General features: G+C 48.6%; 1 protein-coding gene across 3 annotated transcripts in view; it reads right to left on the bottom strand.

The window, feature by feature from the left end:
• SH3PXD2A (SH3 and PX domains 2A) overlaps positions 1 to 24,865 on the bottom strand; it is a 243,018-nt gene that overhangs the window by 216,452 nt on the left and 1,701 nt on the right. The gene's annotated exons all lie outside the window — the stretch shown is intronic.

Here is a 24,865-nt window from a genome sequence, read left to right as displayed (position 1 = left end):
AGGGCAGGCGAGCCCTAAGGAGGGATTTCATCGCCAGCTTCCCAGCAGATGTGGAAACCACCCATCAACAGAACACACAATACAAATGAACATCAGGGGGAGGAGAAGTCAAAAGTCACTCCTGGGTTTTGACTCTAGGGACTCGAAAAAATGGTAGTGCTGTTAATTTAAATACCAGGGAGTCAGGGAGTAGAGGAAAGTGGGGAGGGAGGGAGGAACTGCCCTTAGTGAGAAGATGCTGGCTGGCTGGGGACAGAAGTTCCTGCTAGAGACACAAGTCTGCCCAGTGGTCAGAGATTAAGTGGAAAAGAAGGTCCAGAACCAGAGCTCAGAGAGAAGAAATGGAAGCACAAAGATGGGTTATTGGACAGAGCTTGGGAAAACATCTTTGGGAAGTAGGAAAGGGTTGTCAAAGGAGGTAAGAGAGATGATGAGAAGTAGCGGAAAACCAGCACAGACAAGCGCCAGGGAGCCAAATTTCCCCTTGTAGCTGCAGTGGAATCTCATCCTTCTGGTGCTAACTTCACTCTCTGGGTCCATCCTCCTGACTACAAATCCCCTAGTGAGGCTGCAGGTTACAGAGGCTTAATCTTGGAGCATAACGGAGTAGGTCTTGAAAGCAGCCGCACAGCTAGCACCCCATCCTCCCCTGTTACACTGCAGGTGGACTGGTCTGGACGCCGGACACCGACACTGACTTGTCTTTTATTTCTCTTTTATGCCAGTTTGGTGGTTCTCATGCTGCACAGATTCACATACAAAGCGCCCTCGACACTAAACTGGATGGGCAATTTAAGAGACGTTCCAAGGTAATTTTGACCCTCCTTGCTGAGTTGAGAACCTGAGCCACACGTCAGACGAGGCTGCACCACACTGCCATCGCCTCCCGACTGGTCTTCCAGGTTTCTCCCGTCTCTGGAGTCTAATCGATCCATTGCACCTCGTGTGGGGCTGCATCTTTAAACACACCCTGGGTCGTGTCAAGCAACACCTCCAGGGCCTCCACGTGCTTGCAGGGAAGTCTGAACTCGCAGCAGGACATTCCAGCCCTGTACCTCAGCCCAGCTTTACTCATACCCCAGTCTCTCCCCATGCCCCAAGTTCCCACACTGGGGCTCCTCTCTGCTCCCCATCAGCTGTCGCCTGCTCTATCGCTGCCTCCCCAGGGAGACCTTGTCTATCCCTCCTTCCTCCTTTAGTAACCCAAGGATTAAGAGCACAAGCCCGGAAGACAAGGGTGCCTGGCTCTGACTCCCAGCCCCACCAATCGCGGGCTCTAACACCCTGGCTAAGACTCTTTCTTCTTTGGTTTGATGGGGATGAGTTAATATCTACTTCACACAGTGGTTGTAGGGACTAAATGAGACCATTTTCAAAAAGCACTCAACAGGGGCGCCTGGGTGGCTCGGTCGGTTACGTGTCCGACTTCGGCTCAGGTCATGATCTCACGGTCCGTGAGTTCGAGCCCCGCGTCAGGCTCTGGGCTGATGGCTCGGAGCCTGGAGCCTGCTTCCAATTCTGTGTCCTCCTCTCTCTCTGCCCCTCCCTCGTTCATGCTCTGTCTCTCTCTGTCTCAAAAATAAATAAATGTTAAAAAAAAAAAAAATTAAAAAAAAAAAAAAGCATTCAACAGTGCCAGGCACATAGTAAGCCATCCATTAAAACAGACAAACACACGCTCACGGGTGCATACACATGCACATTCACTCATGCACACATCTGCTTTTGTATCTCCACAGAGAATTCACATCATACTATTTAGCCACCCATGTGGGGGCCTCTCTCTTACCCTGTGGTTCTACAAGGACAAGGACTCAGTCTTGATGTTAATCCCCACTACCCCATCTAGTCCTTCCATCCCACTGAAGCCCTAATTTCCTAGCAGAGGCTAATTTGTCAAGCAATATGGAGCCACTGAGGGTTTTTTTTTTTTAATAATTTTTTTAATGTTTATTTTTGACACACAGAGAGAGAGGCAGCATGAGCAGGGCAGGGGCAGAGAGAGGGGGAGACACAGAATCTGAAGCAGGCTCCAGGCTCTGAGCTATCAGCGCAGAGCCTGATGTGGGGCTCAAACCCACGAACCGTGAGATCACGATCTGAGCCTAAGTTGGACTGAGCCACCCAGACACCCCGCCACTGAGGGTTTTTAAACAAGAAAGTGACCCAACCAAAGCAATACCAAGAGATGTTAACTGTGGCACAGGTCTGCCAGGATGATTAGGAGTTGGGACTATAAGCCATTTGGGAGCTCCTAGGGTCCAGGGCTGAAGGCCTGGGCTGGAATGGTGGCTGAAGTAGTGTGAAGAAAGCCAGGCACAGCAGCAGTGAGGTCCACTCCAAAGGAAGCAACCAGAACCCTCTTGATGCTACAGTCTTCCTAATGTACAATAAACTCCACCAAGGCATTGAACAGGTAAGCTCCATTCCCAGTTGGGGCTCACTCAAAGGGTGAATTTGTATCTAATTACCACCTCTGCTATTTCAAGGGTCAATCAAATTCTGTGCTGTAATCAAACCTATGCTCAGATGCTCCTGCCTTTTTTGAAACCTTTCCAAATTCAGAATTAGGCCAGACTTCTGTACCAAAGAACCAAGACACGGGGTCCTGAGCTTTCTTTTTATATTTTTAATTTTTATTAACTTACTTTTTAAATTTTGAAATTGTATTATTGTGTTTTTACTTGGAAAATTTTTAGGGGGTGCCTGGGTGACTTAGTCGGCTAAGCGTCTGACTTCAGTTCAGGTCATATCATGGTTCATGAGTTTGAGACCCACGTCGGGCTCTGTGCTGACAGCTCAGGGCCTGGAGCCTTCCAATAGCATTTGCTCACTTCGTGTCTCTGTGTCACATTTTGGTAATTCTCACAATATTTTAAACTTTTCATTATTATTATTATTATTATTATTATTATTATTAAATTTGTTATGTGATATTATCTGTGATCAGTGATTATACTCGCTAAAACTTGGATGATGTTTAGCATTTTTTAGCAATATTTTTAAATTAAGGTATATACATTGGTTTTTTTTTTTAGACATAATGCTATTGCACACTTAATAGACTACAATATAATGTCAATGTAACTTTTACACGCACTGGAAAACCCAAACATTCATTTGACTCACTTTATTGAGATCTTTGCTTATTGCTGTGGTCTGGAACCAAACCTGCAATATCTCCAAGGTTCGCCTGTAAAAGTTATGTGAATGTGGTCTGTCTCTCTCTGAAAATATCTTATTGTACTGTACTCACCCTTCTTCTCATGACGATGTGAGATGAGAAAATGCCTACATGGTAAGATGAAGTGAGGTGAATGAGGTACTCATTGTGACGTGATGTTACAATACTTACTGACCTTCTGATCTTATGTCGGAAGGAGGATCATCTCCATCTCCTACAGTTAACTTCAAGTAACTGAATCCACAGCAAGAGAAACTCCAGGTAAGGAAAGACTCCTGCACACCATACTTCTTTATCTATCCTCTTCTCCTGTATTTGTGTTATTCCAAATTTCCAGTTGAAATTCACAGAATATTCCAGGTCTCTGGAATATCTCATCCCAGGCACATAGTAGGATCGTGTTTCCTCTCGACAACTTGAAGCTGGGTGTGACCAGATTCTTTGGCTAGTAAAATGTGTTGCTTGCAGATGTATTTTTTTTTTAAACTGAAGTATATAATTCATATACCATTAAATTCACCATTTGAAAGTGTATAATTCGGTATTTTTAGTACATTCGCAGAGTTATGTGACTATCGCCACTACCTACTTGCCAAATACCTTCATCATCCCAAAAAGAAACTGCATAACCATTAGCAGTCACATCTCATTCCCCTTTACCCCCAACCTCTGAAAACTACTGATCTACTTTCTGTTTCTCTGGATTTGTCTATTCTGGGCATTTCATATTAGTGGAATCACACACTACGTGGTCCCTTGTGTCTGGCTTCTTTCAATTAGCATACTGTTTTCCAGGTTCATCCACACTGAAGTACGAATTAGTGCTCCATTCCTTTTTATGGCTTAATAATGTTCCATGGAGAGAAGTATTCAATTGCCACTGGGATGTCTGGGTGGCTCAGTTGGTTAAGCATCCACCTCTTGATTTCGGCTTGGGTCATGATCTCATGGCTCATGGGTTCAAGCCCTGCCTTGGGGTCTGCACTGATGATGCGGAGCCTGCTTGGGATTCTCTCTCCCTCTCTCTCTGCCCCTCCGCTGCATTCACTCTCTCGCTCTCAAAATAAAAATATACTTAAATAATAATAATGATAATAATAATAGCCACTGCCAGACACTGCTGCACTCCCTTTCCCTGTGTGCAAACACTCTGAAGCCTTTGTCAGCCTCAGACCCGAATTGCCTACAATGAGCAGAGATCCCTATTCCTTCCAAAGGACAGGGAGTATAAGCAAGAAATAAAACTTCAGGGATGTTTGTTCTGGTAGCGTAACCCATCCCGTCCTGACCGATATGCCAATTTTCACTCTTATAAATACACAGCAATAAAAATCCTCGTACATGTCTTTCTGTGTGCATTTGGGAGAGTTTCTTTAGACCCTGAGTCTAGGGTATCCACCTAGCAGTGGAACTACTAGGTCACAGGATATGCACATTTTCAACTTTATTAAATTACTAAACTTAGTAATTTAAATATTGCTAAATTCTTTTCCCAAGTGGTTGAACCAAGTAACAATTCCACCAGCAGCATAACCGCGTTCCCACTTCCCCATAGTCTAACCAACACTTGGTATTGTTAAGACTTTTCATCCCGTACTTTCCAACGGGGAAGCACATAATCTCTTGAACAAAACCACTAACTACACTCAAGGGTATAGAATATACCAAATATTATGCTTAGAAAGTCCTTTATGTTGCATCTTTTGTTTTTAAATATTATTTTAGCCTGATACCCAACCACAGGTTGGAAAAAAATGCAAGATAATAACAATATTCTTGAATTGATTCCACAAACATCAGGAATCCACGAGGGCCTTCATTGTAAACATCACTTCTCATTGTAAGGATTTAGATACAGATGGAATAGGAGAATGGATTAAATGTGGACTGACCTACCTGACATAAACCCCAGATTCTCTTACCCATCAATGTCTCTTCAATAATTATCCTCCAAAAATAGTAGCCGCAATTCCCAAAAAAATATATATGCATGTTTAGGGCAGCACTGTTTACAATAGCAAAAAAGAAAAAAAAAAGTTGGACACAACCCAAATGTTCATTAACGGGGATAGGTTTTAGAAATTATAATTTCTTGCTATCTGCATGGGAACTGCATTGAAGGTAAGATGATACATTTCCATATGGTTTAGGAGAGTTTCAGGTGTGAATTAATTACTTGCAGCTCAACACCCCCTCACAGACTCACCAGTTGTGCAGTAGTCCAGCTCTAGCTAGAGGAGACAAACACAGTCTGGCTGCACATGCAGAGCCCTCCTCCAGAGCACTCTGGCAACTTCCCCGTCAGCTGTCCCCAAGAGAGAAGTCCCATGACCCTGCTTCTCGAGGGAAGAAGCTGACCAGGAACCCGGCAACTTTCACCAGAACTTGGTAAGGGGGCTGGGGAGTTAGTCAACATTAAAAACAAATAAAGATTCTTTTATCCTCTCTCCCCATCCCCTCCCGGAAAGAGAGTCTCTGGGGGACTCTGGGATCAGTAAAGGCTTTGCACAGTTTCCACCCTTCCCCCAAGTCACTGACAAGGCCAGAGGAAGTAACGGGAATAAACCACAAGCAAGTTCAACATTTTCCTACAAGACCCAGCCTCAGCCAGTTTCAAGGTGCTATGGCGGGGAGAAAATCCACATGCTACACAGGGTAGGGAGAGGAAATGCTCCAGTGGAAGCTGCACTCAGGACCATGGGTCAGCCCTGCCAAGGCCACTATGAGGGTTTATGCCCAGGGCTCCTCAGCCACCACGGGGAATGAACCAAGCTTGCCCTACAAGCCATCCAAAGGGCTGACAGTGGATGAACCTTGAAACCATTATGCCACTGAAAGATGCCCATCACCAAAGACCACACGGAACAGGCAAATCCACAAGGAGAGAAAATAAATTTGTGGTTTCTGAGGGCTGGGGACCAACTGGAGGAGGGGGGTTTGTAGGTGATGGCTAAAGAATTCTTGCTTTTGGCAGTAACGAAAATGTTCTGAAATTGACTGTGGTGGTGGTTGCACAACCCTATGAATATGCTGAAAGCCACTAAATTATACGCTTTAAATGGGTCAGTTGTGGGGCGCCTGGGTGGCTCAGTCGGTTAAGCGTCCGACTTCAGCTCAGGTCACGATCTCGCGGTCCGTGAGTTCGAGCCCCGCGTCGGGCTCTGGGATGATGGCTCAGAGCCTGGAGCCTGCTTCCGATTCTGTGTCTCCCTCTCTCTCTGCCCCTCCCCCGTTCATGCTCTGTCTCTGTCTCAAAAATAAATAAAAGTTAAAAAATTTAAAAAAAAAATGGGTCAGTTGTATGGTATGAGAATTTTATCTCAATAAAGCTGTTCCCAAAAGGGAGGGGGGCTAACAGCACCAATGGGGTGCTGTCTGTCACCATCACCCAGGGAGCTCAGCCAGGACGCCAAGCTCCCACTGTTGCCTGTGATGTTGCCATTAATACCGCTTCTATAACTGCCACCAACTCTAGGAATGTGTGCTACTTTTATTATCCTCATTTTACAGACGAGTCAACTGAGGCCTGGGAGATTAAATAATTTCCCCAAAGTCACATGGCTTGTAGGGGCTCTGACTCACCTGTAACTACTGTAGTATTCCACATCCTAATCCAAGTCAGCAGAGAGCCAAACACATCCACAAGGGTTAACACCGTATTAGATAACACCTCATACCAACAGCGTTGGGGCTGGGAAGTTATCAGATAATGCCTTTTGAAAGTTTGTGCTGCTCAGGCTGCCTTGCATGAGTCCACCTGCTTCCCGGGGTCCACCCTGGCTGATGTTGGGGATATGTGGGTGGGGCAGAGGTGGCCCTTTAAGGTTCTCTGCTGGCCGGAACTATCTGCTTCCCAAGAGCTGATTGGAGTCATGCAGCTGGCTGGGTACAAGGGGGCCCTCTCTCACGCACTCAGGGACCAAAGAATATTGAGCCCTGTGAGTAAATCCCAAATGCCCCCCACACAGACTCACATCTGGGACTTCAGATTCCGTGGGATTTCCCACTGTACTGACGTGAGCTCTCGTGGATGAGAACGGCCAGGCAATCCCAGTGGCCCCACTGCCTCTGTCTGCCAAGAACTCGCACTGACGAAATCTCGATCTTCTATTCCTTCCAGGAATCCAGCCCCTGCCCATCCCTGTTAGAGGGTAAATCACGTAACAGATAACACTGACAGGTTTGCAATGCCCCATATGTCCACACATCTGGATGTGTAACCTCCTTACTGCAAACAGGAGGGAGATTGGCTCTTGAGGGATTAAATGTAGGTGTAAGTTTCCTTATCTGAGTACACTTTCCACAGCACCCCGTCTCTGAGGCCCAGGGGAGTGACCTCAGGGACTTCTCTCAATTCCTCCCTCCTTCCCTGGTTTTTTGCAGGACCTCCTCCATCTCCACCCTGCTGCGGCCACAACAACTTGTTCCCAGAGCTGGGTCCCCCGGCACGCCTCCACCAGCCATGCAGCCCCGCGGCCAGCCTTCCTGCCCCCCATGCTTCTTCCTCACGGCCTCCACAGAAGCTGGAAGGGAGGTTTCCAGAGCAAGTTTCCCAGAGGGATAGGAAGGCCCCTCCTGCACAGCCAGAGCCACAGCAGAATCCCAGCTCCCAGGTCACCCTTCTCAGGTCAAAGAGGCAGGAGAAGGTGGGAGTTAAGAAGCTGGTCAGATCCCAGCTCTGCCACTAACCTGTATCACCTTTGAGTAAGTGACTTACCCTGATTCCCCGTCTCCTCAACTATAAAATGGGAGTAACCCGATCCTTCTTTTGTGAGAAGGAGGGGAGGTCTGTGGGAACCTGTCTGACAGAAGAGGCACTGGAGAAAGGATGAAAGGTAGCTACTGGAAGGTATATGTGATGATCTATGGGACGATTTTATGCCATCTAAGTATTCTTGGATCCCCTAACCTGACCATAAGGACCTCTCAAGGATAAAAGATGGCCCAGGAATATGCCCGATGAACAATGATCCAACAGCCTGTACAACGCACAAAACATACCATGCCCAAACACACTCGTAAACACACACACACATACACCTATATACACAAACATCTGCCAACACACACACACACACACACACACACACACACACACACTACACATCTCCAAATACACATGCACTCCACACTCAAACACACACACATGCGCACACACACACTCCTTATCTCCCTTTATTCTTCTGAACCAGTCTTGCCAAAATTTTGAATACTGTCACAAGAGGTTTTAATGTTCATAATGTCCAAATCCCTGCCAAGTAGCCAGATTACAACAGATCCAACCAGCCAGATACAAACAGGAATTTGACAACAAACCCGAGTGTCCTGCTCACACGTGTCCCGTGGCACCTGGCACAAAGGCCCCCAACCTTGTTTCCTCAGACGCTTACACTGCCCCTCCCAGCCTCACCTTTATGGATAAAGATATTTGATTTCTATTTATCCCTAAGTCCCTTGTTTGTTTCTTTCTTTCCTGGGGCAAGTCCATATAAGGTCAGATTCCCACGTTTCCAAGGCCAAGCTTCTCTCCCCGGTGTTTGCACTGAGCTCCCTCTCTGATGAAGCTGTTGTACTGGTAAGTATTCTTCAGCCCTGTCCATTCTGACTCACTCCAGAAACTGCCCTTTTTAAAAAAATTTTTTTAATGTTTATTTATTTTTGAGAAAGAGAAACAGAGTGCGAGTGGGGGAGGGGCAGAGAGAGAGGGAGACACACAGAAACCGAAGCAGGCTCCAGGCTCTGAGCTGGCAGCACAGAGCCTGACGCGGGGCTCAAACCCACAAACCGTAAGATCATGACCTGAGCTGAAGTCGAAGGCTTAACTGACTGAGCCACCCAGGCGCCTCAAAACTGCCCTCTTATTAGCTAAAAAGACCTGCATCAAACAAGGACCTTTTCTGACTCCTCTATAAAAGAGGCCCAGAAATCTCCAGAAACACAGCATGGCTTGGGGGACTGAGTCACAGACAGAGGTGTCCAGTCCTAGCTCCACCACGTGCTATAGCAGAAGTTTGCTATCCTAGTTTCGGTTCAAAGCAGACTCTAAGACAAGGCCATGAGTGCAGCCTGCCTGTTAGGGAGAGGTTTCCAGAAGCCCCAGGTGAGGAGGAACAGAAAGCGAGACCAGGAAAGGACAAAGGCCAATAAAGGTTGTGCTAATGAGTAGGTTACTGCTGTGGGCATCTGAGGCTTCGTACTGCTGGGGATCTCCTGATGTTCTGGCTGGAACTCACCTCAGAATCCTCCCAGGGAAGGGCAGGCAGTGGAGACATCAACTCCTGCCCCCACAGCTTGAGGGCAACCCCCTGGGATGATAACTCACCCCCACCCCTTCCCCTGCCCTTCCTCAAGTGTACCTGCTGGGGTCGAGCAAGCTTCCGTGGTACCGCAGGCTGGAGAAAGCCCTCATACAAAGAGGTTAGGTGGGGAACTGTCAGGGTCCTCGAAACTACAGGAATCAGCGGCAGGTGAACTCAGGTGAGCCCAGGGGGTACAGGGTGGGGTGCCCACAGAAGCCATGTGCCTTTCTGAGCCTTTCCTCATCTGTGGAACAGGCAGGAGATCCATACTGCTTCCTCGAGGGTCCCTCAGCGGCGGCGATTAAGGTTGTGAGCTCAGCAACCTGGTACCAGCAGAAAGTACTCTGCAAGGGCAGCCGTGTGGCCATCAACACCCAGAGCTGCTCATCACGGAGGAGATGCAGTGAAGAGTGCAATATAAGGTTCCCAGCCAGAAAACTCAGCCTGGACTGACCATCCTCCCGGTCTCCTTGCTAAGCCTTGAGACAGTACAAGCGGCCACCATGGGGAGTGACCACTGGATACCTTATGCTGTGTCGGGTTCTCATTAGTGACCCTACAGGGAGGGCATGGACACCGTTGGCTGAGGAAACTGAGCTGAGGGGTGGAGCTACTCATTCACAGACACTCAGCTAGGAAACGTGGGAGTCAGCATTCAATCACCTGCTGATGTGAATCTTCACACTCCCTTTTCTCTAGAACACACCACAAGCTCCAGCCAAGATGCCTCTGTCACAAACACCATGAGCCTCTCACAGGTTCTAAATATATATCCAGCAGGTCCCAGAGGTTCTGGGCTGATGGGACACAGACTCCACCTGCTGTGCCCTCTCAGATGACAACAGTGACACTCGGGGTAGCACTAACTCTCTCCAGGGCATGGTTCTAAGTGCTTTCATCATCATGATCTCATGGAATCCTCCCAGCAATGAGGAAGGCACTGTTACTATCCCCATATCACAGAACAGGAAACTGAAGCAGAGGAGTTAAGTGACTTGCCCAAGGCAGAGCTTGGCAGAGCTAAAATAAATGGCAGAGCTAAAATTTGAACTTAGGCGATCTGGTTCTGAAGCTCTTGCTCTCAATGACTTTCTACTTTCCTCTACTTTCCTTTCCTCCTACCCATTCTCTTCACTGTCTATTAGAAGGTGACATCCCCAGATGTTGGCAATGAAACTACAGCTGACCTCTCTCCTTAGACAAGAATTGACAAAGGCAGCATGGAGAAGATGGGACCCCACGCCCAGGCAGGGCACCTCTCTTAAAGGATCAGGCTCCTGGGGAGACAGTGCAAATGCTCCATCCTGGGTGGGGGTCTCTTTACTGGGGAGTTGGTGTCTCCACTATGACTTCTGGCACTGTAGCCCAGCACAACTGGGATCGAGTGCTTTTGTTTTTTCTTTTGCAGAATGATGACTTTGTGGTCTAGATTCTCTAATGGGGGTTCCCAGCATAATCTTTCCAAAAGGAAGGACAAATTCAAGAGAAAGCCAAAGATAACAAGAGTTTCCCAGAGTATGGAGCCAGGGGGAAGCCAAAGCAAGCTGGCCCATGGGGAGGTTGCAGAGATCATATGGAAGAACATCTTGGGGCTTGCACATGAGCAGAGATAACTAGTCAACCCCAGAGAGGGATCTGCCCACAGCTGAAGGCAGTCCTTGGCCACAGACATGATCTTTCCATTTCTTACATTACATCAGCAGAACCACTGCCAAAGAGAATAGAAATCCCAGCTCTCTGTTTTCATGCCTCCATCCTGCTTTATAACCAGTTCTACCACCACTCCCAGCCCCTCAAGTGCAAGTTCTGAATGCGGGCTAGAAAAAAAGCCAAGCAAATTAACATAGCCACATAGAAGTCAGGTTAGGAGGAGAGTCATTCTGTCAGCTCTTGGGTATGTACACGTGAATGATTCTTTTAGGAGATGTCCTGCTTTATCTGCCAATGGGAGCACACGCTATTCCATTCATCAAGCTCTTCCTCTGTGCCTGGCACCCTTTTGAAGGCTTTATATGTATTAACCTACTTAATCCTCACTACCAGCCCGAAAGATGCTTTTATTACCCACGCTGTACAGATGAGAAAACTGAGGCGTGGAGAGCTTCAGCACCTCCCCCAAAGTCACAGAGCTCTTGATTGGCAAAGGTGGGATTCAAACGTGGCAGACTGGCTTCAGTGACTTCACTCTAGCTGCCTGTGTAGCACTGGTCATAATCCTCTACTGTGACAGACATACTATTACCTGATTTACAGAGAAGGAAATAGAGGCTCAGAGTTATCCAAGGTCACCAGCTGAGTGGCCGAGCCAGGAGCTGAACTGATGTCAGACTCAAGCTTGAGTCTATGGCCACCATGAGGACCTACCTCACTGCAGGGCAGGAGGGGACAGTGCCAGTGGGTGGCCAAGAGGCCAGTGCTGGGCAAGAGGCCACACCAGCTGGCTAGCAAGGCAGGCTCTGTAGGGCAAAGCCAATGGTCCCCCAATGTCCTGTGCCATTATACCCAGAAGGGGCAGGGCCAAGAGAGAGCCAGCCACTGTTGACAGACTGGTAGCTGACAGAGGTGATGTAGCCAACAGCTGCTGTTTATTTTGAGGCCCAGAAGGAGGGAGCAGACTGGTTAGGACCCACCTCCTTCCAACAATAAACTCAACGGGGCAGGGTGGGGAGGTGCCCCTCCTCCTAGCTAAAGTACCAACCCAGCCACCTGCTGGGCTTTGCAGAGAGCAGAATGGTCTAGGTGTCAGAAACATCTTACCAGACACTCTAATCTGGCCTCCACCAACACACAGTGTTCCCCACCCCCCATGTGCTGGACTTGTAAATGGCCCAGGAAGATAACCACACCCCCTGCAAACCCACTCCCTGCAGTGTCAGGTTCCAGGGACAAATGGTTTTTCCTGTCTTGGGAACAAAGAGGGGCCACTCCTGCTGGCCACCCCCGACTTTGCTTCCCTGACTCTGACACTTGTTAACTCCATTCTTACACCTAATGACAAAGTCCTCCATATAAGGTCTTCTACAAATGGCCAACCAGGGCTGGCTGTGGCAAGGCTGGCTGGCAGGATTCCCTGAAAGGCCAGGAAGTAAGGTTTCCCAAAGGACTCTGGGGCCCTGCTCTGCTTCTCCCTAGCCTATGATCTTTGGTCTCCATTTTCTTATCAATAGTGTAAGAAATATAATAGTGCTCTTCTCCTCGGATTGCTATAAGGATTAAATGAGTAAAATGCCTAGAAGATAGGCTGGCACACAATCAGTGCCACCATTATCATCATCATTATCATCGTCACCACTGTCATTGTCATCATCATCATCATCAACCCCATTTAGCCTGTGAACTGTGAACACTGGAAGACAGTTTTCCCGGACATGACACATAGAGTTTAGCTTCCCAGGCTAGCTCACATGTAGGTGAACCGGAGACATCTTCCATCGACTTCATGGATGCGAAAGGTTTTGGTGGACTAGCCTGAGAATTTTGACACCATTTACAAAATTACATCGATAGGAATATATACTTTGAACTTCAAAAAAGCCATTTCTATAATTGTAAGTTAAAAGCTATGGTTCTTTAAAAAAAAAAAAAAAAAAAAAGGAGTGGGGTAGGAGGAAGGGACTTTAACAGAATGAAGTGTTTGTCCATGTATTTATCCCACTGATCAAAGACCTGCTGTGACCCAGACCTTCTGCTAGCATGGGGAGGAGGTGTTAAAGAGGAAAGGACTGTGCTGCTTGCTGCCTTAGCAGGAGCCCCCACCCCCTGGCTTCCAGCTGAAGGAACTGCTTTCAGCTCGGTGCCTTGTGCACAGTAGGTACAAAACTAATGTTCAGTCAGTGAAACGCCCTAACAAGTGCGCTGCCTTTGGGGTGTTGGAGCTCCTATCCATGACACTGCTGCGCTTCCCCAGAGAGTCTTTCTTAGAAGGTCAGGGTCCAACTCAAACACAGTCCCCAGAGCAACCTCTCTGCAGTTTGGGGGCCAGTTTCAGTCTTCAACAAGTCCTGAGCAAGCACCATGCTCATTTCCAAGAGGGATGCAAGGCCCTCCTTGGCCCCTTTACCTGTCTGACCTCACTGCCCACTGCTCTCCCCCTCACCTCTTCCATGTGGCCTGCCCAGCCTTTTCTCTGGAAAGGCCAAGTAGAGTCCCACCTCAGGGCCTTAGCACTGGCTATTGCCTCACCCTCAACAACTCTCCCCCAAGTATCTGTACACCTTACTGCCTCACCTCCCACAGACCTTACTCAAAAGTCACTGTGCAGTGGGCATGTCCCCAGCCACCCTCTATGAAATAACAAAACTACCACCACCATCTCTGGTCCCCCTCCCCCGACCCCAGGTTTCTGTACCACATTTATTCCCCATCTAACACACTGTGTATTTTACCTAAAATAGGTTTGTTCATTGTCTTCCTTCCCCTGTCAGAATGTCAACTCAAAAAGGGCAGCGATTTTTATCTGCCCTCCTGTGTTCCCAGCGGTAGGGACACAATCAACGCTGAAATGTTGACGAATGGCTAATTGAATGACCGAGTCGGTAGCACATCGAGGTCCATCCCCGGAGGAGCTTTTCCATCAATCAGGCACACCAGACATGGGCCTGCCAAAAGCTGACCAACCAAGGCCATTCTTGGTAAGTGCCATACAAGTGGTAAAAACGATAAACATCATAAAAATTTATAGGCAGGAAATGTTATAACAGGTGGCATCAGGGAAGCTTCTGGGAGGTGGCAGAAACAGAGTAAAACCATGAAGGAAGACCATGATAATAATGGTAACAATAACTGCCATTTACTGAACAGCTACCTTATGTCAGGCACAGTAGAGAGTAACAATCATATGGGCTAGGTAGCATTGTCATTCCCATTTTACAGATTAGAAAAATGAGGTCTACAGACATGAAGAAACTTGACAAAGTGAGAAAAGCTAGTAAGAGGCTTCCGAGCTGGAGCTCATGTAGCCAAGGCCATCGGTGCCCTTGCCCCCACCCTCTTGTTCTCAAATTCCAACTACTGGCCTCTGAGGCCTTCTCAGGGCTGCCAGAGCCCCATCTAGCCTGAGTAAGCAGCAGGTGGCAAGTGTCCAGAATTAAATGTCCCCCTACTCCAAAACACAGTGCTGTGGCCACAAAGCCACCATCCGCAAAGACAGGATGCAGAGCCCCCATCATCTCGAGCATCTGAAAGGCCAGGCCTTCAAAAGTGGCTCTGGACAAGAGCTCAAGGGGAATAAAAATTTAGATCCCAAAATAGAAGCCAGACCCTGCCAGGGGTTCAAACTCAGTAGTGAGAGGTTTGTTATCTTATCCCAACCATATCATGTGTTGATGGAGGGGCTCAGTGGGAGGTCAGAGTGGGCAGAGGACCCAAGGGTTTCATCCTGACCCTTTAAGTTTCATCCCACGTGATACACTCCCTAGACCCCCAGCCTCAAAATCCTCAGGAGACAAAGCCATGTACAAAGCCACAGGTCCTCAGCCTCCCAAGGGAACCCACACTGTGCACACTCCCTCTGGGTCTGCTCCCCTTCTTAAGCCTCAGGGCCAGGCTGCAGCGTTCCGTACCCCAGCAGAGCTCAAATCATGGCCATGACCTTTATGGATGCACATGGCAGAGGGCGAAATACAGACACAGAGAAGGCAGGGAAAGACCAAATGCACCTAGTTTTGGCATGTATGGATGCTTCCAGCTGCGGGCTGGAATAAAATGAGAACTCCTAATTAGACACCCAACCACTGGGGGCAATCCATCCAATCTCCAGGGAGCACACTGGAACCATCATAGGCTTTGTTGCTGGAGAGACCTGGGTTCAAACCCCACGTGTGCCATTTGCTGCCATGCGATAGAGGGCAAGGTGGGGCATCTCTCCGAGCCTTGGTTTCCTCGTCTACAAAACAGAGTCAGTGCTCAGGGTTTGTGGGGATTAAAGGACACAGTGGATGGAGGGGAAGCCCCAGCCCAGTGCCTGTACCTAGAAGGGGCTCCACTCACACTCTTACTCAACTCCCCTACTTCCCCTGCCTGGGAGCTGCTACATCCAGAAATCATGGAGAAATGAAGCTGCCCTTCTCCAGCTGCCCATGAGCGATGACTAAAGTAAATAATTAATCCTGGCTTGAACCAAAGTTCGGACATTGTCCTATTATAGACCTGAACTCTGAGAGAAGGACCAGTTCGCCAACCCACCAGGGCTCAGAGCAGCAGAAACCTCTGGGTAGTCGCCTCCAGAAGCCCTGCCCCCACTGACAAGTGACTGTGTGTCCCTTCCAGGTGCCAGGCACCTAGCTGAGAGCTCGATGAATCAATTCCAGCCCAGGGGCCGAATTCAGGGGAGAGTTTCACTCTGTCAGAGCCCTGCTGCCAGCACCATGCCAGGCCAGCTAGGCTGCCTCCGATGTTGTTACAAAGAGAAATTCTCCCACACAGGCGAGTCCCTTAAAATAGCCCTTTGGGTCTGGGCCATCAGGAAACAGAACAAAGCTGGGTCAGAACGGGGCCTACCGTGAAAGACTTTGCAAAGCAGCCACTTCAAGCAGGGACAATCCCTTCACACTCAGAACCCTTAGGTGGGCAAAAGCGGCAAGGCAGGCTTTCTCAACAAAGAACCCTTCCACAGGAGGACAGCATGCTCGGTGGGCAGAAGGCCCCGCTACCCCTGGGGCCAGCCCTGGAGAGGGACCAAGTGTGTAAAGCACGGTGACAGTGTGAAACAGGCACAGGCTGGGGGCAAGGGGTCAAACACGCCTGGCTTTGTGCAAGGCTAATAATGATGCAACCTATGCTTTCTGCACGGTAGTTTCCACAGGAGTAATATGGGGTTAAAAATGCATGCCTTCAGGGCTGGGTGGGGACCAGAGATTATAAACAAAAGGCCTGGCAGTGCCTGGCATAAACCAGGAATTCAATGCATGGTAGCTGGATGATGATGATGTCTACGTAATACAGGCCAAGGTCTCCTTTATTACCAAGAGAAAATATTCCCAGAATAAAGGGAAACAGCAAGGGCTCTCTGCCCGGGACCACTAGCAACAGGCCAAAGTACAGACTGGCCCACACCCACTCAATCCCTTACCCCACCCGGTAGACCCTGCTAGCTCGTGATTCCCTACTCCTCACTCCCCAAAGTTAGCAGTGATCCATTTCCACCAGGCTCCAGGGATCCCAGAGACAGACTGGGGGCCCCTGCATAATTTATGCTGCACTGACACACACAGAGGAAGGGACTCTGTCCCCATCCCACATGTCCCTCCACCCTGGCTTGGGGAGGGTGGCTTCCTCACCCGGCCAAAGGGAAATGACAGCAAACGGCCAGAGAAAGAGCCAAGCGGAGGGGCAGGACGGCCAGCTGTTTCCCCTTTGCTAACTCAGCGCCTGACGTCACTTCCTCCCCTCAGGTAATAGCAGAGAGATGTGACTGGAAATAGCTCTGTCTCTTCCCATTCACAAAAATGACAGGCATGGAAAGAAGCAAAGTGTAGTTCCCAGAGGCACTTTTCTAGAAGATGTCTTCAATGAGGGCCTAAGGTGATCCTCAGTCCACCCTGGCTACGAGGCTTCTCAGGGGACAGAGCAGGGCCAGGAAACCTTGTATGAAAAATTCCCTGGAGGTCAGGAACAGCTCCCCTTTATAAAACATCCCTAGCCCCACACACATGAGAAGCTCGATTGAGGGACTCAGGAACCCTTCACAGAGTCTCTGGGCTCAGCACTTCCCCAAGCAGCTTTCACACCCACCCTCCCCTCTGCAAGGCAGGCCAGCAAGGAAGCAATCACCCCATTTACTAGAAGGGCAATTGGAGATCAAGAAGGGGATGGTGACCTGTGGAAGGTCTCACATGTGGAGAAGCCAAGCAGCCAGGCCTCAGGTGGAATCTCCTCAGGGCCTGGTCTCCCCAGGTGGAACGTGTGACTGAGGGGCTGTGAGGCTGTGGGGACAGGGCAGATCTGGAGCCAGCAGGCTCCTCTCCATATGTAGCCTATTAGCCGCATGGTGTTTGGCAATTTATTTAAGCTCTCTGGGCCTCAGTGTCCTCACCTGCACGATGTGGAGGCCAGAGGTAACTACACGCTTTGGGGGGCTGTTTGGAGAGTTTCCGTGTAAAACTCGTAGCACGTAGAAAGCACTCAGAAATGTTAGCTGTTATTGTTATTATTCCATTTTCCCTAAGAATCAGGCTTACTGGAATATCTGACAGTGTGGCAGGGGTTTAAATAAATGAAGAGGTAATCTGAAGCATTGTATTTAAAACTAAAACCAGTTCAGAGACATGTTGAAGCAGAAGGCAACATTAGTGTGAATGTTTGGGGTGACAACCTAGGCTCCCAGCAAGCTGTTTAAAGCTAGCCCCCAGGCCCTATAGAGATAGGGGTTTCCTGGGGTGCTGGCTGGCTCAGTTGATACAGCAAGAGACGCTTGATCTCGGGATTTTGAGTTCGAGCCCCACATTAGGGGTAGAGTTTACTTAAAAAAGAATAAGTAAAAATATGGGGCACCTGGGTGGCTCAGTCATTAAGCGTCCCACTTCGGCTCAGGTCATGATCTCACTGCTCGTGGGTTCGAGCCCTATGTTGGGCTCTGTGCTGACAGCTCAGAGCCTGGAGCCAGCTTTCAATTCTGTGTCTCCCTCTCTCTCTCTCTGCCCCCCTCCCCCACATGCACACCTCCACGTGGGTGCACGCACTCTCTCTCTCAAACATAAAAAAATCTTTACAAAAAAAATAAGTAAAAAAAAAGCTAAATATTATTTTTTGATTTTTTTAATGTTTATTTATTTTTGAGAGAGAGAGAGAGACAGAGAGAGAGAACGAGAATGCGAGCAGGGGAGGGGCAGAGAGAGAGGGGAATACAGAATCCCAAGCAGGCTCCACGCTCTGAGCTGTCAGCACAGAGGCCGACGCAGGGCTTGAATTCATGAGCTGTGAGATCATGACCTGAGCCAAAGTCGGCCGCCCAACCGACTGAGCCACCCAACAGCCCCAATATTATTTTAAAAACCAAAAGGATAGGAGTTTCCTTTCTCTTGCTACTGGGGTACTGGGGAGTGTGGATGGAAATCACCCCACCGAGCACACTGCTGCGGCACCAGGCCCAGCCCGCCGGGGCCCTCCACCGATGAGGCCCGAAGCAGCCCCTGCCTCACTCCCAGCTGCATCCTCTCTCCTCCACCTCCTACCCCACCCAAGACCTCTGGGGTGCAATCAACTTTTATGAGGCAGCCTGACCCCTCCGAGTAAGAGCTATAAACAGAGAGGGCTGGGCTCTGGCCCGTCAACTAAAGAACCAATGCAGAACCAGAAAAAGGGCTCCGGTTCTCACCTCCGTCCCAGCCGTGGCTGCCAGAACAACCCAGCTCTGGGGCCCACCCTAAGGACCCCACAGTGACAGTCGGCTCCAGTCCTAAGAAGCAGAGGAATGATTCTCCCAAGGAATACTGTGAGGAGGTGTCTACACAACAAACTGAGTTCCCTCAACTGGCATTTGAGGCTCTCAGAAGCTACCCCCGACCTTTCTCCTTATCCTCCTCCCCCACATGGGTTTTGCCCTTGTTTTCCTGGCAGATTCCACCTCCAGGACCTTTGCCTTTCCCTTCCTTGGAATGCCCTTCCCCGCTTTTCCCACCTAAACCCTACTCCTTCCCATCCAAATCCTAATTACTCCTCAAAGCCCAGGATGAGCCTGCCTGTCCCAGCCCGGCTTCCCTGAAAACTCCAGTTCACAGAGAGCACTCCCCACTCCTGAAAAGCTTTAGGATTTCCTCGTTATTAAAGCTATGACCTATGTTGTGCTTAACACGTGCCGGGGACTGTTCTAAGCTCTTCACATTTATGAACCCATTGAATCTTCACCACCACCCAACGAGCTAGGTCCTATTTCCCCCACATTTTATGTTTTTTTACAGATGAGGAAACAGGTTCAGAGAAAGAAGTAGCTTGCACTGGGTCTCATGGTAGCCAGTGGTGGAGACAGGCTTCCAGCCTGGGGCCTGCAGAGCCCAGGTGCTCTCCCACAACGCAGCCTTCCAGATGCACATGACCTGAACCCCTTGGTTATTTTCATAGCCCTCCCTCACTGACCCAGCTCTGAAGGGGAAGACAGCGACAACCTCACAGACTTCAGTGTCAGAGACCAGGGTAGAATCCCAGCCTTGCCACTCAATTACTCTGAGAGTCACAAAAACACCGCGAGCCTCAAATTCTACATCTGCAAAGTCGGGATAAGAAACACCTCCCTACCTCATATGGTTGTCACATAGTTCAAACAAAAGGCCCTCTAAAAAGTACCTTCTACACTGCCTGGCACATAGTCAGTACTCGCCTTCTGAGTCTTCCCCTTCTCTCCTCACTGTGCATCTTGACACCCTCACTGGACTCAGCTCAGCACTTGTTGCCAAAGTGGTGCCTTGTCTAGAGGTTACTCGCGGGCACGAAAGGGGCCTTCCTGTGGTTTGCCCTCAGGCCCTCCTGTGCACACGTCCAGACCCCTGACCTCTCCGTTCACCTGCTTTCCTGTGGCTGACTCCACTCCAGGCGGCGGCAGCCTGGCCCAGGCGAGAAGTCACATGCAGCTCTGGGAATCACCTCTTGAAATGCTGATAGCCCTACTGGACACTTCCATTATTTTTGGCAATTGTCATGGCAGAGAACAGCCCTGGCCCTGGCTCAGAACCTGTTTCCAAAGCCAGAGCTCCACCTCATTTCCCACACACACCCCTTGTCCTTCCTGTTCCCTGGATCCCTGTCCTAATCCATTATGATTTTTCCTGGATTCTCAGAACTCAAGAGGAGTAAGTGTAACTACCATATGCATAACTCTATTATTTGTTTGATTTTGTTTAATTAAGAGGCAAAAGGGAACAGGGTTGCCTGTTAGACTTTTTCTGGCCAAGAACTAGTCTGGTCAGTGACTCAGGCTGAGGAAATTAGAAGGCAATTTCCAGGGGACTGCCATGCAATCCCAAAGTCCTAGGTCCTAACACTCCTCTAATTCATGGCCTCCACTGGCCATTAACTCATGCTGGCCCTGGAATATCTCTTTGGGAAATGCAGCAGCTGGCACTTACGTTTCTGGAGCTGGAATAAGTCTCCTCTAACATCAAATAGGTTTATTTTTCCCTTCCCTTCACTTCCCCTCTGCCTGCCACCACACACGGTGATTCCAATCCTGATCTGTCCTCACCCCCTCCAAACCCGCACTCAGGTCCCAAAAGGGCCATGATAAATGGCTGGTTGTGCTCCATGTTCCAAAGGCCAGTAGGATGTGGTTGGTTGTTCCATGAGCAGGAAGCTTTGTCAGACCCGTGAATCACCCCTGGATCACTCACTCGCCTCCTTGGAAAAGGAGAAAAAACTGTTCTTGTGTGTATGTGTATGTGTATGTGTATGTGTTTGTGTTTGTGTAAGAGGGAAAGACAGAGACAAAAAGAGAAAAAGAAAGCAGGCAAGAGTAACCCATGTGTAGTACTGACCTTGGGGCTAGGGTCCTATTTGACCTTGCCCTTACTTGATGACCTCTCTACTCCTCTTCCTTAACCCATGTCCCTTCCCTTCCCCTTCCCAGCTTATAGCAGCCATTACTAGATCTGCTCCAGGAAGCCCTCCAGGTCTGAACAGCTGCTCCTTGTTTATCTGTTTCTGTTGTGTGTTGGGTGTTTTCCATGGGGCATGTAGCCCAATTTCCCATCACACTATGAGCAGCTGGTCTTTCCATTTTTGCCTCAGCCTTTCCTTTTCTCTCAGCTTCACCTACCAGGTCTTACATGTACTCTAGTGTTTTGGTGATCATCAAACGGAAGGAACACCAGATGGAAACTAGAATATGTTGAATGAGCATGGTAGGGACCAGGTACTAAGTAGAATGCTTTACCCAGAATTATCTCAAATCAATTCTCCAAAAGTCCTGTGAGGTTACAAACGAGGAAACTGAAGCCCAGAGTGGCACAGCTAGGAAGGGCCAGAGGTGGGATTCAAACCCCGATCTACCCAACAACACTCATTTGGTAATGGAACTGGCCTTCAGAAGACCCTTTCTACAGCTGCACATCCTTCCTCCTATAACACTGGATCCACACTCTAAGGGCTTAGAGAAAAAATGAAGGGCAGAGAAATGAATGGGTCTAGAGCCAATTCCTAAAAATGTACTCCCAGGACCAAGACCAAATTCTGTGACGATCTAAACATACAAGAGGATGTACTATTTCCACAGTGTTGATCCTTAATTCATCACCTCCTGCATCAGTGGGGACCAGATATCATCCTGGATCCACTCCATTCTCCCTGCCTCACCATGCTCGCCCTCCGTTGCTTTCACAAACTCACCTCCACTGCTTTCACGAACTCTGTGGCATGAGGTGAATGTCCCACGGGACATACAGTGAAGCAGTCCTCAAGACCACCATGCACTGCTCTCTCAGTGACATGCAAGCCCGAGCCTGGTCTCCCCACCCTGACTTTAGTTGATGAAAGGGCCCCATTTTAGGTTCATATCCTCCTTAGCAGGTAAGCTAACCTGTTTACCCAGATCTGCCTTATATTAACTGGGAGACTCTGGGCAATCTCTAACCTTTGCAAGTTAACCCACCTCTCGAAAGAAATCAAAGAACATACCCAGGTTAGGGTGCATTAGGGTACATCTGATGAACTGTAGGAATCACACGAAATCATGAATGTTAAGTGTTTGGCACCGCTGATGGTAACTGCTAACAATGGCTATTATTCACATTCCCTAAAGAGTCCTGTAGAGGATCAAAACATTCATGACTGATATTTGTCTGAAATAAACAATCAGGAAAGGAAACCACTGTAAAAGCACAATGCCTCCCAAATCCAAACAAATACTTTGTTCTAGATAAACGAGCTTCTCTCCAGTGCCATATGACTTGACACACACCTACACGTGCATGTGAGTGCAAAGAATTATGGTAAACCTGAACTAGAATTCTTATGGAAAATGTTTATATGAAGGTATCTGCAGGTTGCATCCAGCATCATCAGGACCATTTGAAAGACAAGCGGTCTGAGGCCAAAGTCACTTGACCTAAGATCTCCCCAGGGGCAACTCATAAACGTCAAGCGAGGAGCCCAACTCCACGGCAGGGAGCCTGGTCTAAGTGGCAGGTGCCCACTTTCCCTGAACCCCACCCAAGCAGGGGCTTGGCAGAGAGGAAGGAAGCAAGGGCTGACAGCACCATCCAAACAATAGAAGCCACTTGCCTGTCTTTTCATAAACAGACTAAAAGCACAAGACCCTCGGTGTTTAGGCAGCTCCCCCTTGTCCTGGAGACAAGCACACCCTTTGCTGGATGTCCTGAGAAAAACTTTCCACTGTGTTCCCAGTGTTCTGCAGCCAGCAGAGCCCCTCCTGCTTGGGCCCCAGGCTTCTCATCAGCCAGCTCCAGCTAACGTGCACATCCCATAAAAACTCTCTGCTCTGCAATGTGCCAAGCCACAGAATAAGAATTCACCATCAGTGGAGGAGAGGCGGGAAGGGGGTATGCTTCTCCAGTGCAGAGGGCTTCCAGAACATCTGCGACTTGGGCTCAGCGCATCCTGCCAGCTACCCACACCAGAGTACCTTACCCAGGACACTTGACCTTCTGGTGTGTGGTATCCACCGTAGAAGCACCATGAGGGGAGGAGATCCTAAGCTTCAGAGGCACAAGCTCCCCCAACCTGCTCCTCCTGCCGCTATGAGCCCAGCTGACACTTTCTATTATTGGGTCCCCTCTGCTTATATTATGCCCCATTAATGCCCCAAATACGTAGGAACCTCTTACTATCACCAGATACTTGATTTCCTAGTCAACTCCAACCAGACTTAAGGGTACTTAGATGAACAAAACCCACGCCATGTTCAAAATGCCAGTTAAACCCAGGTGTTGTGAATGGTTGTGTTGCAAGTGACTTTATCCCGTCTCCATTTCCCTCTATTTCCTCTTCTGTAAAATGTGGGGGGGGGGGGGGGGTGAGCCTGATGAGTCCTGCCAGCTCCACAATTCGACAACATATAACACTTTCTCCTTTAATTGTTTTCTACAACCTTATTTTAGAGCCCTGTATGGCCCCAGCTGTTCAGTGACATCACTCCCTGTCCCAAACATAATGTCGATTCTTACATGGGAAGCAGAGATGTCCTGGGAAACGCTGTCTACAAAAAGAGAGGAAATGATCATTTCAAGGGAATCAGACAGGACTTCTTTTGTGTTTTTCACATACAACAAGTTATTATCAATCTGAAAACCCGAACTCTTTCCCTCTTTTTTGCCAGACCATTAATAGCTACTTTTCAAAAGTGCTTTCTTAGTCAGAATCTCACCAATAGTAAGCTATCATTTAGTGAGGGCTTGTTACCTGCCAGGAACTGTGCTAAGTGCTTTTCATGGATGATCTCATTTAATTCTCCAGACCACTCTATGAAATAGTACTATTATTATCCTCACTTTAAAAATGAGGAACGCTGAGTCCCACAGAAGTTAAATAACTTGCTCAAAGTCACATAGCTAGTTAGTGGCCAAGCCAGGCTTTGAACAGGACCCTCCCCCAGCCCCAGCACTAACCACCTTTCAGTGCCGTCTGCAGTGGGTACCCAGTTGTTTTAGCAACCTTTCTGGCTTGTTGCCAGTACATTCAACATCTGTAATCTTGGACATCACTGGTCAGAGCTAAGATCAGATGTTTCACGTAAAATCGAGAGCACCACGAAAAAGCACCACGTGGGTCTCAGAGCAGAGAGTGCCATCTGTTGAATGCAGGGCCTGCCTTAACTGACGACTAGAAAAGAGAACCCCTAAAACTTAGCCTGCCACGTCTGAAAAAAATGGTTAGGAAGGCCAACTTGATACTAAGTGCTGGGATGTGCAAATGGACATCTGTACCTGGAGCAGGGTGACCACATAGTAACCCAAGTCCTCTAAAAGGAGCTTTCTTGAAATGAAGATGCTTGCTGAGTCAAGCAAGGAACAACTCCCCCCCCCCCCCCCCCCCCATGGGCACCCACCTCTCTGTCTGGTCAGGAACCAGACTCCTTAGTTTATTTACCTCCTCTCCAATCTGAGCCCAGGCCCATTTATTCGATTCTTAAAAAAAAAAAAAAAAAAAAAAAAGCCCCAAAGTTCAGAGCTATTGGTGATACAGACAGAAAGAGCAGCCTGAGGCTGACGTTGACGTTGGCACAAACCTTAGTCCTCTTCCAAGAGAGAAATAAAAGCCATTTCTCAGAGAGCAATGTGCAGTCTAGGGCAGCAACCTACAGCCTGTTTTAATTGTTAAAATTAATGCTTTGAGCATTCTAAATCCTCCTTTAAGTGCCTAATTTGCAAATAAGATGCAGCCCTTCTGCTTTGCGTGCCTGGCTGTCTCTTCTTTCTCAAGTACAGAAGCAAAGCGGTTC

The sequence above is a fragment of the Panthera onca genome, chromosome D2 (assembly GCF_046562875.1).
Source record: "Panthera onca isolate mPanOnc1 chromosome D2, mPanOnc1 haplotype 2, whole genome shotgun sequence".
Lineage (NCBI taxonomy): Eukaryota > Metazoa > Chordata > Mammalia > Carnivora > Felidae > Panthera > Panthera onca.
Note: the sequence above shows the minus strand (reverse complement) of the source record. Positions and strands in the feature narration are given on the sequence as shown.